The sequence below is a fragment of the Protopterus annectens genome, chromosome 10.part0 (assembly GCF_019279795.1).
Source record: "Protopterus annectens isolate FY-2018-M chromosome 10.part0, PAN1.0, whole genome shotgun sequence".
In the NCBI taxonomy this organism is placed as follows: Eukaryota; Metazoa; Chordata; order Ceratodontiformes; family Protopteridae; genus Protopterus; species Protopterus annectens.
The window spans coordinates 161,857,037-161,873,356 of NC_056744.1; positions in this window are offsets into that span (position 1 = coordinate 161,857,037).

A 16,320-nucleotide genomic window follows, 5' to 3' on the forward strand; every position below is an offset into this window, starting at 1 on the left:
GTACTACATCCCACCTGTATGACGTCAGGCTAGTATTGATAACATATATTGCAGTACAGTCTGGCTCCCATAGGAAATGTAAAATGTGGAAGCTATCAATATATACATATATATAGATATACATGTGACTACACATACATACGCAGAGATATGTACAGTAAGATACTTATGTAGTAGGCGCACACAATATGGAACAACTATGCCTACAGTTAACACCCTAACAACTGGACACTGGAGGAGCCACCCATACAAATGACATTCGTTGCCTGCAACATATACCCACAGAGAGGTCATGGGATAAAACACCACACACAGGTTTGCAGAAATGGAATACCTGTATTTATGTACTATTACAGATCTATATGTCAGGTCATATAGCTGTTCAGACACTGACATCCATATAAACAGAGTAATGCAACTGTGAAATAGTTATATTAATACAGTAGTCTGGAAAGATCCACAACTATTGCTGTCCAGGCCAAGCCCTTCAAATCATTTCATAATAAAGACAGTCTGGGCCACAGGATACCACACAATCAGCAGTAAGTGATACAGGTATATAGTCCAGCAGCCTCTATCTACACTCTGTACACAATCACTAGGAGGGAAAGACTTCAATTGACCAAATGGGATGTAACTGTTACATAACATGGCATAACTGACACCATCACAGACACACTGGCAAACAGAACAGTCTGTATGGCAGGAGGCAGTAGGCCTGCAGTAACCCACTTTATGTAAGTAATGTCAAGATAGGTGAAATGTATGGTACTGTACATCCAGATACCTTAAGGCAGCTCACCCCTGATACCCCACATTTTGTAACAGTCTAGGTTATGTATGGTGCATCCCCTCTAGACTAAATAATACAGGGGCTACATCCCACTGTTCCATACACTGCCTCTGGAGTGCATATGGGCACACATGTATTGTGCAGGTGAAGCCCACACATATATGGCCCCAGCCCCACTGTATGTGTGGGGGATACAACACCAGTGGACTGCTGGCAGGAAAGGCAGCATGGTATATGTATATGTGCATATGTATCACTATCTGTAAATGTGTAGACATATAATGCTCTGTATATGTATATATATCTGGGTGTGTATATGCATATCTATATACATATACACACCCATCTAAATATGTCGATATATACATGTGTAATTATCTATACAGATATCTGGATAATCATATGTACATATATATTCACCATATGTCCTGAACATGGGGTGTAGCCCTACCTCAGCCCCTATAGTCCCAACTTCATAGTGCAAGGGGATGTCAGATATGTATAGAAGGTATATTAGTAGACTATTGCTACTTTAATTGAGATCGTCTTCACAGACATGGTGTGTGTGGTCACATCTGCTTTTTACATGTGCACCATTGGCTACTGACAGACATCTGAAGGACATCATAGTATAATATCGCTGCAAGCACGTAATGCTCCTGTGGACTACAGCAGAGATATTGGCCAATAGATGTGGACATTCTGATGCATTCTGTACAGGCCAGAGGTATACACACAGAACAACTTAGTACAGAACATGTGGACCAAGCCTGACAATATGGTTGTTAATAGCCTTGTAGATGGGTATAACACATAACAACTGGTATACATTCGCACCCATAGGTTATGCATTCACACACCCCTGTCTATCCTGACACATAATAACTGCTGGTACAGAGGTGCCATAGCCACATACTACCCACTAGATATTGACATACATCTGTACAACATCACACCACTCTGTATGTCATACATGACTGTTAAGAGAGGCACGGCAGCAGTACATCTGGCAAATACCTGGACATGACATCTCAGTGGGTATGTACACTAAGCCGCTAGGCATGTAACAAAGCACTGTGCAGTCTACAGGCAGACTGGCTCAACACTGTCCTACATCTCCTAAGGTGGAATGCACATCTACCTGCTATATATAGCAGGCTTTACAGGCATGTCACAGCACAGGGTAAGATACATCTGTGTGAAAGTGCATAACCACAACCAATGTGAACACAGCCACAGCCACATATGGTAAGCTAGCATAATATTACAGTATATGGACTATCTGTACAACACCATCCTCATATGTGCCACTCACACACTAACCCTACTTATACTGGGCCGCTACACAGTGTGGTCTAATGCCTGTCTGTGGTATGGGACATGTGTGTGTATGGCCCTACAAACATGTAAGCCAATACAGTAACATAAAGTGGAGCAGCATGTAACATCAGATAGGATGGGACCTAGAACAATGACATCTACCACAGTCTGTACACAGACCGTGGTTCATATTAACAATACACAAAGTGTTGACATTCACCATAAGTACACAGATCTCAGTACTGTACAAACAACCACAGAATGTCAAGGTCATGTCATCATATATAACCCCTACTGTATATAGCATGTGTAGCAGTCTGGTATCTTACTGGCTTATCAGATATGATGGCACTAATTATGGTGTACAGCACATATGCACCTCTTAATGCATGGCATATATATAATGGTTCACAGGGTTGTGGCTGGAAGCACATACACAGGGCCAATATTGACATGTTGTTGTGATAACCTCCTACATTTACTGTTGTAACAGGGTTTGTCACAACATATGCCCTATGAGGGATATGAAGTCAGTAACTGTCATGGCTTTCACCATCTACAGACTGCAATCCTCACACTGCCTTCTACAGTTCACAGATACATGCACTGTGGGTAACACATGAAACCAAAGGCACCACACACTGCCCAGTCTGCAGATGACCCTACAGAAGGGGAGTCCTCATAAACATAGAACTGACATGGCAGGTATTAATACATGTAGGGCAGCCATATCCGCACACACCCTGTTAAACCAACATTACTCTGAATGCAGTATAGCAGCACTTACAGTCTGTAGTCAGGTCAGGCACATCCACCTCCTGTGCGTTGGCCTGTTTCCACAGTGAATGTTGACAGAGGTAAATCCCCAATCCATCTGGGATGCTGTTTGCCAAACAACATGATGCTCCTAGATATTGGAGTGTGTTTCAATGCAATTGGCTATGGGAATGTTACCACAGCTGTTCCACGTGCAATCAGCTAGGGGAGGGCTGCAATGCATGCAGATGCCATCAGCTGATCATGAGGCATCACTTAAAATACACATGTTGCTGCCTAAGCAAAGCAGGTGTAGGTCTCCACATCCACCAGTGAGGGAGTGAGAGAGGCAGACAGAGGCAAAGACATGTCAGGGAGTTGTGGGAGAGTAAAACTTAAGCATGCTTGTGTCACACACCTACCAGTACAGGGTATCAAACCCCTGATGACTATGTAGTGCTATCACAGTTATATGTAGTTATTGGATGCACCACATAGGTTACCTGTTGTGGAGCCCTCAGAACATATATGTGATGGTGAGCGACATCTGCAACAGGGATACGGTAGCTATACAGTAGGTGAAGTACACCTGCCTGTCTGCATGAACAGGTGCCAGCATCAACACAGCCACACTCTCACAGGGGCACACACACATTGACACACTTGGCAGGGCCAGGATTACAACTCATCACTACTGAGATTGCCACAACACATTACTGTGCAGGTATCGCATGCACCACACGAGTCATACGGAGGTTATATGGGCAAAGGTTATGGGGAGGTGTGTGGCATCAGACAGCATGCTTCAGTATGCCAGTGGGGGTTGTAGTGAGTATGGATGTGATCATACGCATCATACAACACACACACAAACACACAGGGTGCCAGTACTGACATGCATGGGTGCATTTCTGCACAGGTGTGTGGTGGTCAACTGTGCCAGATGGCTATACAAGGCTAGGTGATGGGCATACCTTGACATCAGGCCAAATGACAATGGTCTGCATTGTGGCTCAGGGCTGTAGATTTTGCCTTTGCCCACACAGGTGGGTATTGTATCCATCATCCAGTCACCTGGGTGACTATTGTGTGTGGCCTATGCTGTGCATCGCTTGCCATGTATGTGTTCCTTAGTCCATGACATGGATGGTGTCTGGGATGTGCACACCTCCCACATGCATATACAGTGGTATGTGGAACTGTACCTGGGGTGTCTGGCCCATGTTGTCTACACAGATTATCATCAGATGTGCTAGTCTTGGCCACCTGTGGTGGGAACTGGTAATGGACCATAGGTTTACCCTGCACCTACACTGATAGCATGCTAATGGCATTCCCTGGTGTCAGTGGCATTTGTCCATACAGGGCATGTTTTCAGGCATGGTATGTCCTTTGTGGGGTCACATGTGATGGCATCACAGGTGTTGCAGGTGTCCCGTGGGGAACATGGGGAAGGTGCACTGTCTGCATGTACGTGCCTATTGGACAGATGGACAGGGTGCCATGCCCTCTGTAGGCTACTGCAATCACTCCATAGTTACTTTCAGTGGCCAATATGCAGTGTACTACCCACATATTGGTCGTTGCCTAGGCATATGTGTGTGTGTGTGTGTGTGTGTGTGTGTGTGTGTGTGTGTGTGTGTGTGTATGAGACATGGGTTGAGAGTGTGCTCTAGGTAGTATGGGGGTTGCTATCTGTGATTGCCTGGCCTTGATATCACATCTATGGTTATGGATTTGTACCACAGCCTCTTGGCTATTTCACATCTGTTATCCCTATACAGTGGACATTGTGATATATACTAGGGCCACCATATAAGAAATTTGCAAAACCTGCTCCACATTGGGCCCAGGTGTCACACACTCACACCCAACTCCATCCAGGATACAAGTTACAAGCACAAACACACATACACCTGTCATGTCTGGGATTAGAACCCCCTACCTAACTAATTTATTATACTACAGCACTACGCAGTTATAGTATGCGCCATGGAGATTACTGGAATACTCCTTCCCCAAAGGTGTATATCACATTGGATGACATCAGCAGGATTGCCAAAGTAGGAAATTCGAATTGTAGTGAATGAAGCTAGGCTAAAATGCATTGCTCCCTACACAGACAGTGACACACAAAACTTCCACAACCGACATGTGTGGGTATAGTTATATACTCTGGGATTAGATCCCCTTACCTAATTTATTATACTACAGCACTACGCAGTTATAGTACGCACCATGGCGATTACTGGAATACTCCTTCCCCAAAGGTGTATATCAAATTGGATGACATCAGCAGGATTGCCAAAGTAGGAAATTCGAATTGCAGTGAGTGAGGCTAGGCTAAAATGCATTGCTCCCTACACAGACAGCGACATACAAACAAAACATCCACAACCAATATGTGTGGGTTTAGTACCCGTAACAGAGGTTTATATCACACTACAACATAGAGTGCATTAGAGGATGCACCATGGGGATTACTGGAGATCTCCTTCCCTAAAGGTGTATTTCGCATTGGATGACATCAGCAGGATTGTCAATGTAGGGCATTCAAATTGTAGTCAGTGTGGCTAGGCTAAAATGCATTGCTCCCTACACAGACAGTGACACGCACACAAAACATCCACAACTGACATGTGTGGTTATAGAACCCCTAACAGAGGTCTCTATCACACTGCAGACTGGAGCTGTTATAGGATGCACCATGGGGATTACTGGAGAACTCCTTCCCCAAAGGTGTATTTCACATTGGATGACATCAACAGAATTGCCAAAGTAAGGCATTCAAATTGTAGTGAGTGTGGCTAGGCTAAAATGCGTTGCTCCCTACACATACAGTGACACACACACACGCACACACACACACACACACACACACACACACACACACACACACACACACACACACACAAAATATCCACAACTGACATGTGTGGGTATAGAGCCCCTAACAGAGGTCTATAGAACGCTACAGCATGGAGCTGTTATAGGATGCACCACAGAAATTACTGGAGAACTCCTTCCCCAAAGGTGTATTTCACATTGGATGACATCAGCAGGACTGTCAATGTAGGGCCTTCAAATTGTATGGAGTGCGACTACCGAAAAAAGCATTGCTCTCTACACAGAGTCAGACAAACACACACAAAAACACACACACACCGTCACACACACACTTATCTAGTCTGGGATTAGACCTCCTACCTAACTAATTTATCACACTACAGCAGTACATAGTTATGCCACTCCCTATGGAGATTCCTGGGCAACAACCTTCCCAAAGGTGTATTTCTAGGTGGATGACATCAGCAGCCTTACCAAAGTAGAGCATTTCAATTGTAGGGAGTGTGATCACCCTAAAAATCATTGCTCTCTACACAGACAAAATCAGACAGACACATACACACAAATGCACACACACACACACACACACACACACACACACACACACACACACACACACACACACACACACACACACACACTTGCCATGTCTGGGATTTGAACTCCTAACTAATTTATCACACTACAGCAGTATGCAGTTATGGCACATGCTATGGGGACAACTGGGCTACAACCTTCCCAGAGGTGTATTTCTAAGTGGATGACATCAGCAGCCTTGCCAAAGTAGAGTATTTCAATTGTAGGGAGTGTGACCACCCTAAAAGGCATTGCTCTCTACACAGACAGAGTCAGACAGACAGACACACACACACACATACACACACACACACACACACACACACACACACACACACACACACACACAAACACACACTTGCCAAGTCTGGGATTAGAACTCCTATGTAACTAGTTTATCACACTTCAGCAGTACCAGTTATGGCACTCGCAATGGAGATTACTGGGCTACCACCTTACCAGAGGTGTATTTCCAGGTGGATGACATCAGTAGCCTTACCAAAGTAGAACATTTCAATTGTAGGGAGTGTGACCACCCTAAAAAGCATTGCTCTCTACACAGACAGAGACAGATACACACACAAACACACACACAGTTACCATGTCTGGGATTGGAACTCCTTTCTAACTAGTTTATCACACTACAACAGTACACAGTTATGAGAAGTGCCACAGAGATTACTGGGCTACAACTCTCCCAAAGTTGTATTTCATAGTGGATGACCTAAGCATACTTGTCATAGTAGGGCTATGGGGAGGGCAGTGTGTGTGCATGGGCCATAACCCATTCATCTAGGGGTTGACACCACACATGCAGGCATAGATTGGGTCATACTTCACAGGTACGTATATACAGCGCTAGATGACAACTTCCTTGTACAGTCATGTTGCACAGCTGGCACATGCACCACATAGTCTGTAATGCTGACAGATACCGGTGGCTAGCATCTGCAGTGAGTGACATCTGACCCTCATGTGGTTGTGGCCCTTTGGCTGTGTGCTGGGTGTGACAGGCCTGGATGGCTCCTTGTCACAGTCACCCTCTTCCACGCATCTATATATGTCTACCTTTGGCGTATTATAGTGTGTTGTCCTTATATATATGCCTGTATTCCTATCCACGGTGTGTGCAAAGCATGAGTGGTGCATACTGAGGAGTGTCTGTACTAATATCTGCAACTGAAAGATATGTCTGGTCCACTGGTGTTTGCAGACATGGCCTTCATGTGTTTAAGTGTGTGAGCATGCCCAGTATGACCTTTCAGTATGTTGTTGACTGACATTGTCTTAATTTCTCTAAGTGTGTGGGCATGCCCAGTATGCCTGTCTGTGTTGAATGCGTGGATCGAGTCCAGGTAGTTTGTACTGCAGTGCTGACCTTTGTGTCATACACCTACAGGTAGCATGCTGTCTCTGCAGGGTATCCGTCTATCATTTTGTATTGACTGTTACTACATTTCTACATAGGATGGAGGGGCACACCTGACTTTTTCTACATTAATACACAGGATTGGGGGGGGCACACCTGACTGTTACTACATTTCTACATAGGATGGGGGGACACACCTGACTATTACTACATTTCTACACAGGATTGGGGTGGCACACCTGACTGTTATTACATTACTACGTAGGATGGGGGGCACACCTGAGTATTTCTACATTTCTACACAGGGTTGGGGTACACACCTGACTGTTATTACATTACTATGTAGGATGGGGGCACTCCTGATACTTGTACACATTGTCTAGGACTGTACTGGTATGTCGGGTACTCCATTTCATTCTGTAGTCTTACCTATCATGCTAACTAGAGGCATACCAGTGTACTACAGATCTTAGCTTTTATTTGCCTACATATTAGCTTCTGACTTCCTACCCTTCAGAACTGACATCCCACTGCCTGACCTGCTGTATTCTGTGCAGGCCTGGGTGGGGGGTTACCCATAAGCCTCATTCAGAGGCCATAGCACAGCTTTTGTTTGTGTTGTCTTCACCTGTCCTGATGGCTGTGACTGTTGTAGGGTATGTGAACCTTCCTGACTGGCATGTGTGAGTCACTAACCTTGTGGGTGTCCCAATATTGAGGGTGGTGCTGCAGGGCTGCCAATGTCTGATGCACATATACACTCCCTACACATGGTTAAGCACAGGTAGTGTAATGTTTGGCATCCCTTTTACTGTATGTGAGAGTTAGGGAGAGGTGTTATTCTCTGGGTCCCTCCTGTGTCAGCGTATGTGCTATGCGTTGCCTCTTTGCCAAGGCTTGGGCATACTGGGCATGCCTCCTTCTGCCTACTGGGGCAGGCTCAGGTTGTTCCTCCTCCGAATCACTCAGTGCCTGTGCAGGTCTTGGCAATGGTGGGGGGGCTCTGTGGCCCTGCCCCGTGCTGTTCCTGCTGCAGCTGTTTCTGCAGGATCATATTGTGTATCATGGTACATACAAGGACAATTTGGGTACATGTAGCTGATAAGTACTACAAGGCTCCACTAGATGTGTCCAGGCACCGGAACTGTGACTTGAGCATCCCAAACACATGCTCTACTCTAATTCTGGTTTGTGTGTGTGCCTCATTATGGAGTTCTTTTTCAGGAGTGTGTGCATTTCTGATGTGTCATCAACCACGGCTCCAGTGTGTATCCAGCATCTCCCACAAGGTGACCATCAGGGATGTCCCCACTGGCAAATCTCTGATACAGCTGCATCAGATGCCAGATGTGAGAATCGTGATAGCTTCCAGTTCAGCCAGCACACACATTCATTATTATGCCCTGGACATCGCACACATCATGTCAGTTGATGGAGCGGAAGCCCTTGTGGTTGATGTAGACCCTACCTTGCTCATCAGGTGGTGCTTTGATGCATATGTGCATGCAGTCTATAGCACCCACTACCTCAGGGTATTTTGCTATTTGGTGGAACAGTTGCAAATTGCTGGCCAACGCCTCACGGATGTTGGGAAAATATACGTGCTCAATGACATGTACTGAAATGGAATCCAGGAACTGGTGGAGTACCCTGGATGCTGATGCCTGTGAAATCCCCATCATATCCCCAGTTGCCCTTTGGAAGGTACCTGTAGCTAGTATCCGTAGGCCTACACATTCCTTGGTATCCACTGGGATGGATTCCCCTCTGTTAGTTCTGTGTGTCAGGCGTGGCCGGCACAGCTCAACAATTTGTTGTAGGAGGTCCCTGTCCACCCTATTGTGTGCCACTATCTCCAGCTCATGTAGCCCCTGGTAGGTTACCCTGTGTCTCTACACTCTTCTCCATCTCCTCACTGTGGGTTGGTTGACAGCATTCACATCCTCATCACCCTCAGCCTCTTCCACAAGTTGTTGCTTGATAGCTATTGCAGCCCCTATCATTTTATTTTGTGAGTGTTAAAAGTTCCCTGCTTGTTTACACCGGTGGTGTAGACTGTGGGAAAAAACAGAGGGGAAGATATTTGCATTGTTTATAGTAGTGTTTTGGGCTGGACTGGTCTGCTGCCTGTGTGATTGGCTGATTCTGATGCATTTCACCTGCCAGCTATGCTAGTTTTCCTTGGTAACCTTCCTACTGCTGTTTTCCCTTCCCATTGCCTTCCTGTTTAAGCACACTGCTGCTATTTCCTGGTTTAACTTTTTTTTCTGCCTTTAAAACCCGGTGCATGGCATGCACACCCACTTAGGCATTGTAAAGAGTGCTAGGCAGGTTTAGACACTCCCCCCTAGCTTAGCTGTGCTAAGCTGGGAGCAAACTCGAGCCACAGGGCTCCAATCCGCTTACAGTATGACTGCCAACCCCCCCCATGATGTCACCTAACTCCTAGGCTGGTACCAAGCTATTCCTACTCTTACAATGTTGGGACCTGACTAACATGCTGGGGAAAACTGCGATTCACTATCCTTCCCCTCATTTGCATAGGATTGTCTGCTAATGCATAGTTACATGTCTCGCACTGAGCCTCCCCCCTTAGCAACCACTACTCACTGGCCATGTTGTCTTCTGCTTGCCATTGACTTGCATGACAGAATACTGATTTTAGTTAGAATGCTTAATTTAGGTTCATTTTGTTATTTTTCCCCGATCCCATTTGCGCTCCGCTGCCCTACGGTTAAACAGCTGAGATCGGCTAAAAAAAAAATAAAAGTAAATTTTTGTGTTTTTTTTACTGTTTGCAATGCCAGTGGCCTTATACCTGGCCAATGGCATGCTTACTACATGATATGCAGCCTTTATTTGGAGCTGCCACAGCTCCGTTTTGGATTTTGCAGAAATGTACTCTGTTACTAACCAAGTACATTTCTGCAGATATCACTAGTCCTGCATGGCCGGTTACAAGCTTGCTTAATTGCAAAATCACCTAATTTGCATATATTTATACTGCAAATGGGGTGATTTACATACAGGGGCTTAGTCCGTGGACGATTATTGCAGGAGCGCTCGTGAAAGCCCCTGCAGGCTGTTCCTGGATCGCACGGCAGACATATTTCCTGCTTGAGCTCCTGCACCAATCTTGCACACCATGCAAGCTATAGAGAATCTGGGGGCAAGTCTTTTGCACCAGTTATTTGCCTGTGTCAGACCTGTCAGACCCTCCTAGAGGATATCTACATATTTGTGGGATTCAGTGGTTGTACCCAGCAGTTCCAAACTGTAAACTCTGTATCCCTTTGGAAAAAAACTGTGTGTGATGATTTAACCTGCTCACAAAATAATCTTGGAAATTGTATTCTGTAAGATAGGGATACAGTTCAAATTCTCTGATGCTCCCAGAATCCTCACAATTTCCTCTTATTTCATATTTCTAGGCCAAAAACCTTTGAACTCATTTCTGTTTACTTGATAATGTTTGTTGTTTCCTAAACACTTTTTAAATTCTTCTGTATTTTACATAATTTACAGTAGTTCATACATTTCATCTTGACTTCTGTCTTTGTATGTTTACACACTGAGAGTTTGCACATTTCACACCAGTAACGATAACTGCTCCTCGTAACTTTATATGTCACTACATCAAGTTTACGTTCATATGTGAAGCAAATATACTCTACCAACTTTGTATAGATATGCCCACTGGTAATATATGAAGTGAATTATATTGTTGTTTAACTATGAACTGATTGTTTGTCTTTTCCAGCTCAGTTTTTGGCTGGGGTGCCTTTTCTACAGATACTGCATGTCCCCAGAAATATGGGGGAACATGCATGATTTTAACGTCTCCTCTGTATTTATACATGTATATGTGTTTGTGTGGGTGCTATGTGTAAGTTTGTAGATATTAACAGAGGTACTGCCATTCCAACCAGGATGGATTCTCTGCCTTATTTCTTTGGCTTTTTACAATAAGCATAAGCTCCACTATGACCCTAAACAGGATAAAGTGAACACTGGATGTGAATATAGGGCAGACAATGATTCACCAATGACCATTTGTAGTGTTTGAATTTCAGTTTTCACCTTCTAATTTTCAGTATTTCAGATGTTACTGTTTAATAGCTTGTTTTCAGGGGTTTTGTTAACTGTTTCTGTGGTAGCCCACAGAACTTGGCACCATAAAAACATATTTGCTTGGCATTAAAGCAATTATAATACTTAATTCAGCATTTTGCATTTCAGATACTAAAAGAGCAAATACTCAAAACAATGGCTACATTATTATCTGGAGCTCCACAAGATCTCTGCTTTCAAGTCTTGCTCATTTATCAAAATATGTTCTTGCATTACAGTACAATTCAATGAATTATTTCCTTGAGCATTTACACGTTTCCTTTGTTGTATTTCTATACTTTCTCTGTTATTAGAAGAAAATAACTTTTTTTTGACTGGTGGTATAGTAGGTTTGGGGTAGTTTTTGCCAACACATCTGGTGTAAATACTGTAGGTGATATACAGGGTAATTCCTATCCAGTATAAAGTCGGTATTAAGACATTTCCTTGAGGAAATTAATTAAGGAAATAAACTGCCCAAGATAACTCTTCATGATTCCATTCACTTATTTAAGAATTTGTTTTAGCAGTGCTTTTTTCTTTACTCTGCATCTACAAATTCAAGTGTTCATTAGACAGGAGGAAGTGTTAGCCACCATTGCTTTCCATGGCACAGGATGTCTACATTCTGCTTTCTGTAGCGGGATATATCCTACATGCCTATTTACAGTTACTACTTTATTTTCTCTAATTGTGAAAACTCAGTTTTACTTCTTGCAATCAGGTGGGTAAAATCTTGAATCTTTTCAAGGTCTTCAGTATGAGCATGTCTTTGTTTTCTGCATGGGTGCACAAATAAAATATTAGAATATGACATTATAATATGTGACTTCATGATATGGAGGTAAAGAATCCCTGACGGTGATCCAGCTGGTCATCATCCAGTGTGTTGGTTGGGGGTGTTGGAAATGAGAAGCATTCATTGTCATCACACTTCCGAGATGGAAGGTGAGTTTCCTGCTTGGTTATGGCACCTAGTGGATGGCTATGGGCTTCAATCTGGAAACCATAGGAGCATAGGATCATAGGAAGCTACTAGGCTAATAGCTCTAGGGCCCTTACAAGCCTAGCCAAGTTCTACCTTTATTTCCGCAATCAGCACTTAATGCCCATGTCAAAGAGAGACATAGGTGGAATCCCTGGGCTGAATTTATGTTTACCCATCCAATCATCCAGATTGTATTTGAAGATGGCGAATGAGATGCTTTGTTTGACAAGAAGTGGCAGTCTGTTCCAAAGGTGTGGTAATGAATGGGAGACAAATCTGTCCCTCCAGCAGGTTCTATTAATATCACATACCAAGTTAAGGTCTTTAGAGTGAGTAGCCCAAGTACCATTTCACTTCCGGATATGCAGCATTTCCAGTAAAGCAGGGTCACAGATTACCTTATATGCAAGGCAGAGATCACTCCTGAGCAGTCTGTATGAAGCAGAATAAAGTGACAGTGATTTCTGATGATCCACATAGGACAGATGTTGAACACCTTGAATTTTTCTTGTGAGGTACCTTTGTGGTTTCCCCAATTGATGCAGGTGCTTGGAAAGGTACATAACAAAAGGGGCATTGCACTCAATTATTGGCCTGATGAGGGAGGAGTACAGGGAGGTGATAACTTCTTTTTTTCTGGAGGGAAGGCCCTTACTTATGAGATGAGCAATATAGAATGCCCTTCTTACCACTGTGAAGACATGGTGATCAAAGGTAAGATTGCTGTTGACCTGTGTGCCCAGGTCTCTCACCACTGAGTGCACACTTAGGGTGTTGCTATTGATGTGGTAGTTAGTAGGAACATTGATCTTACTGAAAGGGATGATAATACATTTTTTTGCATTGAGTTAAAGGCCATGACTTTGGCACCAATCATTTTTTTGTATAAGACCTTCTTGTAGGATGTTGACATCATTTGGTGTTTCTATGACTGCTCCCGGTTTGCAGTCATCAGCAAACTTTGTCAGCCACAGACCTTTAGTTTTTGTTTGTACTTCGAGAAATAGATTCCAAACAGTAGGGGTCCCAGGACTGATCACTGTGGAACACCACTGGTTACAGGTCTGCTGTTGGAGGTGGATTTCCCCTATTTTGATTATATGTATTCTATCAGTGAGACAGTTAGTGATCCATCTAATAATATAACGGTTGATAACTAGCTGGGTGAGTTTGTCAATGATGCCTGAGGGGGGATAGTGTCAAATGCCTTGACCAAGTCTAGGTAGGCTTTATGTACAAATTTCTCCTCATTCATAGCCTTGATGACTGTTTTGAAGAAGTCCACAGGTTTAACAGGCATGATCCCCCTTTGTCAAATCCTGAGTAGGGTCAAGTGTTTGGAGATTACCTATATCTTTGTTGATAAGGTCCATGATGATTCACTCCATGGCCTTGCAGATAAGGCTAGTCAAGCTAATAGGTCTATAGTTTCCTGGGTCAGTTGAAGTACCACCTTTGTGCAAGTGAATAATGGTGGCCATTTTCCATTCAGTTGGGTCAAAGCCAGTGCTTGGATATGATTAAAAGGATTACCCAGTGTTGTTGCTAATTCTTGTAGGAACCCATGTAGGACACAGCCTTGGATGTTATCAGGTTGCATAGATGCTGTGTTTTTGGCTTTAGAGAGGATGTTTAGATCAGGAGATCTAAACCAGGAGGCTGTATCTTATGCAAATAAAAATAAGTGCGAAATTCAGGCAAATGCTCTAAACTGGAAAGTGCACCCATGGAAGTACATGCACATGAACAGCAATGATGATACTATGTGATGTGCATGGAGGACTGTCATTAAGGGTTCTGTAAAGTGGAAAAGCCTCCAAAATCATCACGGTTGTGCTATACTAGGGCACCCTGGCTTTCTTCCCACCTTGAAGAAATGGTTGCATATGGCATCAGGGCATACTAGAAGGTGGATGATAGGAGACACCGAAGGAAGAAGTGAAAAAAAAAAAAAATATATAGATATATATATATATATATATATATATATATATATATATAAACATATATATAGATATTTATATATATATATATATATATATATATATATATATATATATATATTTATATATATATATATATATATATATATATATATATATTTATATATATACATGTGTGCGTGTGTGTGTGTGTAAAATTACCATTTAAAGTGCATTTAATTTGTATTAAGCTTCTGTTGAAAATGTGTATTGCTGTATATATGTCGCTGCAACATTTTTGATCTTCAGTATGACTATAACAAATGATTTGAATTATTTTATCAATGGGGTAATAACTCACAAGGATGACTTCTCCTGCTTCCCACATTTTGGAGTAAGCACTGGGTACTTTCAAAGGACCAGTATGTCAGTATGTTATAGAGCTATGCTTAGTAAAACATGGACATTAAAACAGTATTTGGAGAGTTACAAAAAGAATCGGGGAAACAATGGTCAGTGTCATTTGCCAAAAACCTACCATAAATCTGCCATAACATTAAGGGGACTTTGTGTCTTTCTCCAGCCTAGAGTGGGGGAACAAGGATGTTCAGTTTATGCAATATGGGTGTTTTTGTCCAAAAGGGTAGCATGTCAACTTTTTGTAGAATGTCTTATAGAATATTATGAAAAAAAAACTGGGCATATTCAAAGGTCTAGTACATCAGTAGTGATGGATACATTCTTAGTTAAAACATGGACATTTAAACAACATTCAGGGAGTTAAAGATAGAATCAAGGAAACTATAGTCCATCACTTGGCATCTTTGTTTGCTAAAAGCATACCATAAATCTGACATGACACTATGGGGACTTTGCACCTTTCTCTAGTCCTCATTTGGGAATGAAGATGTTCAGTTTATACAACACTGGTGCCCTGTCGAGAGGGTAGCACCTCACCTTTATGTAGAGTCTTATAGAATATTATGAAAAAAGTATTTAATTTAAATCAAGATAATGAAAACCTGTTGGAACAGTTAAGTATGTTTAAGAATGTTGCTGCTTTTGAACAACTATGTACAATTTTATTAGATAAACAAATACATTGGATAGTGATTTGGGAGAAAGGAAGCTAAAAAAGTTAAGGGAGACCTATGAGATTTTTTAACCAAGTAAAAATGATATATGTGCACCGACCACACACAACAACCACAGAAACAGTGACGGAAACCAACAACAGGAACCAACCACCAGAGTATAATTTAATTTAATCCTTAGACATATGAGATAATGAATCCAATAATGAATTTCTGTAGTTGAGAAACTGACTTATGGTCTATTTTTCAAATTCTGTTAGTCAACTCTAGAAAAGCTAGACTTAAGCATTAAAATGATAATAGGTCTGTTTCACAAAATTTTGACTTTTCATCAGACTTCCACACCATTTAATGTTGAAATTGACATAGACGGTTGAACTTAATCTATAAATGACAAGCATGCCTTTGTACAGGCAGGGAATGTACAAGTGAGTAGTGGAAATATTCCAAATCCAGCAGAAGAACTGCGCTTTCAAGAAAGTTGCAACAACTCATGAAATAAGGGAAATCTTATCATTAATTTAAGTATTTTTAATATTAATCAA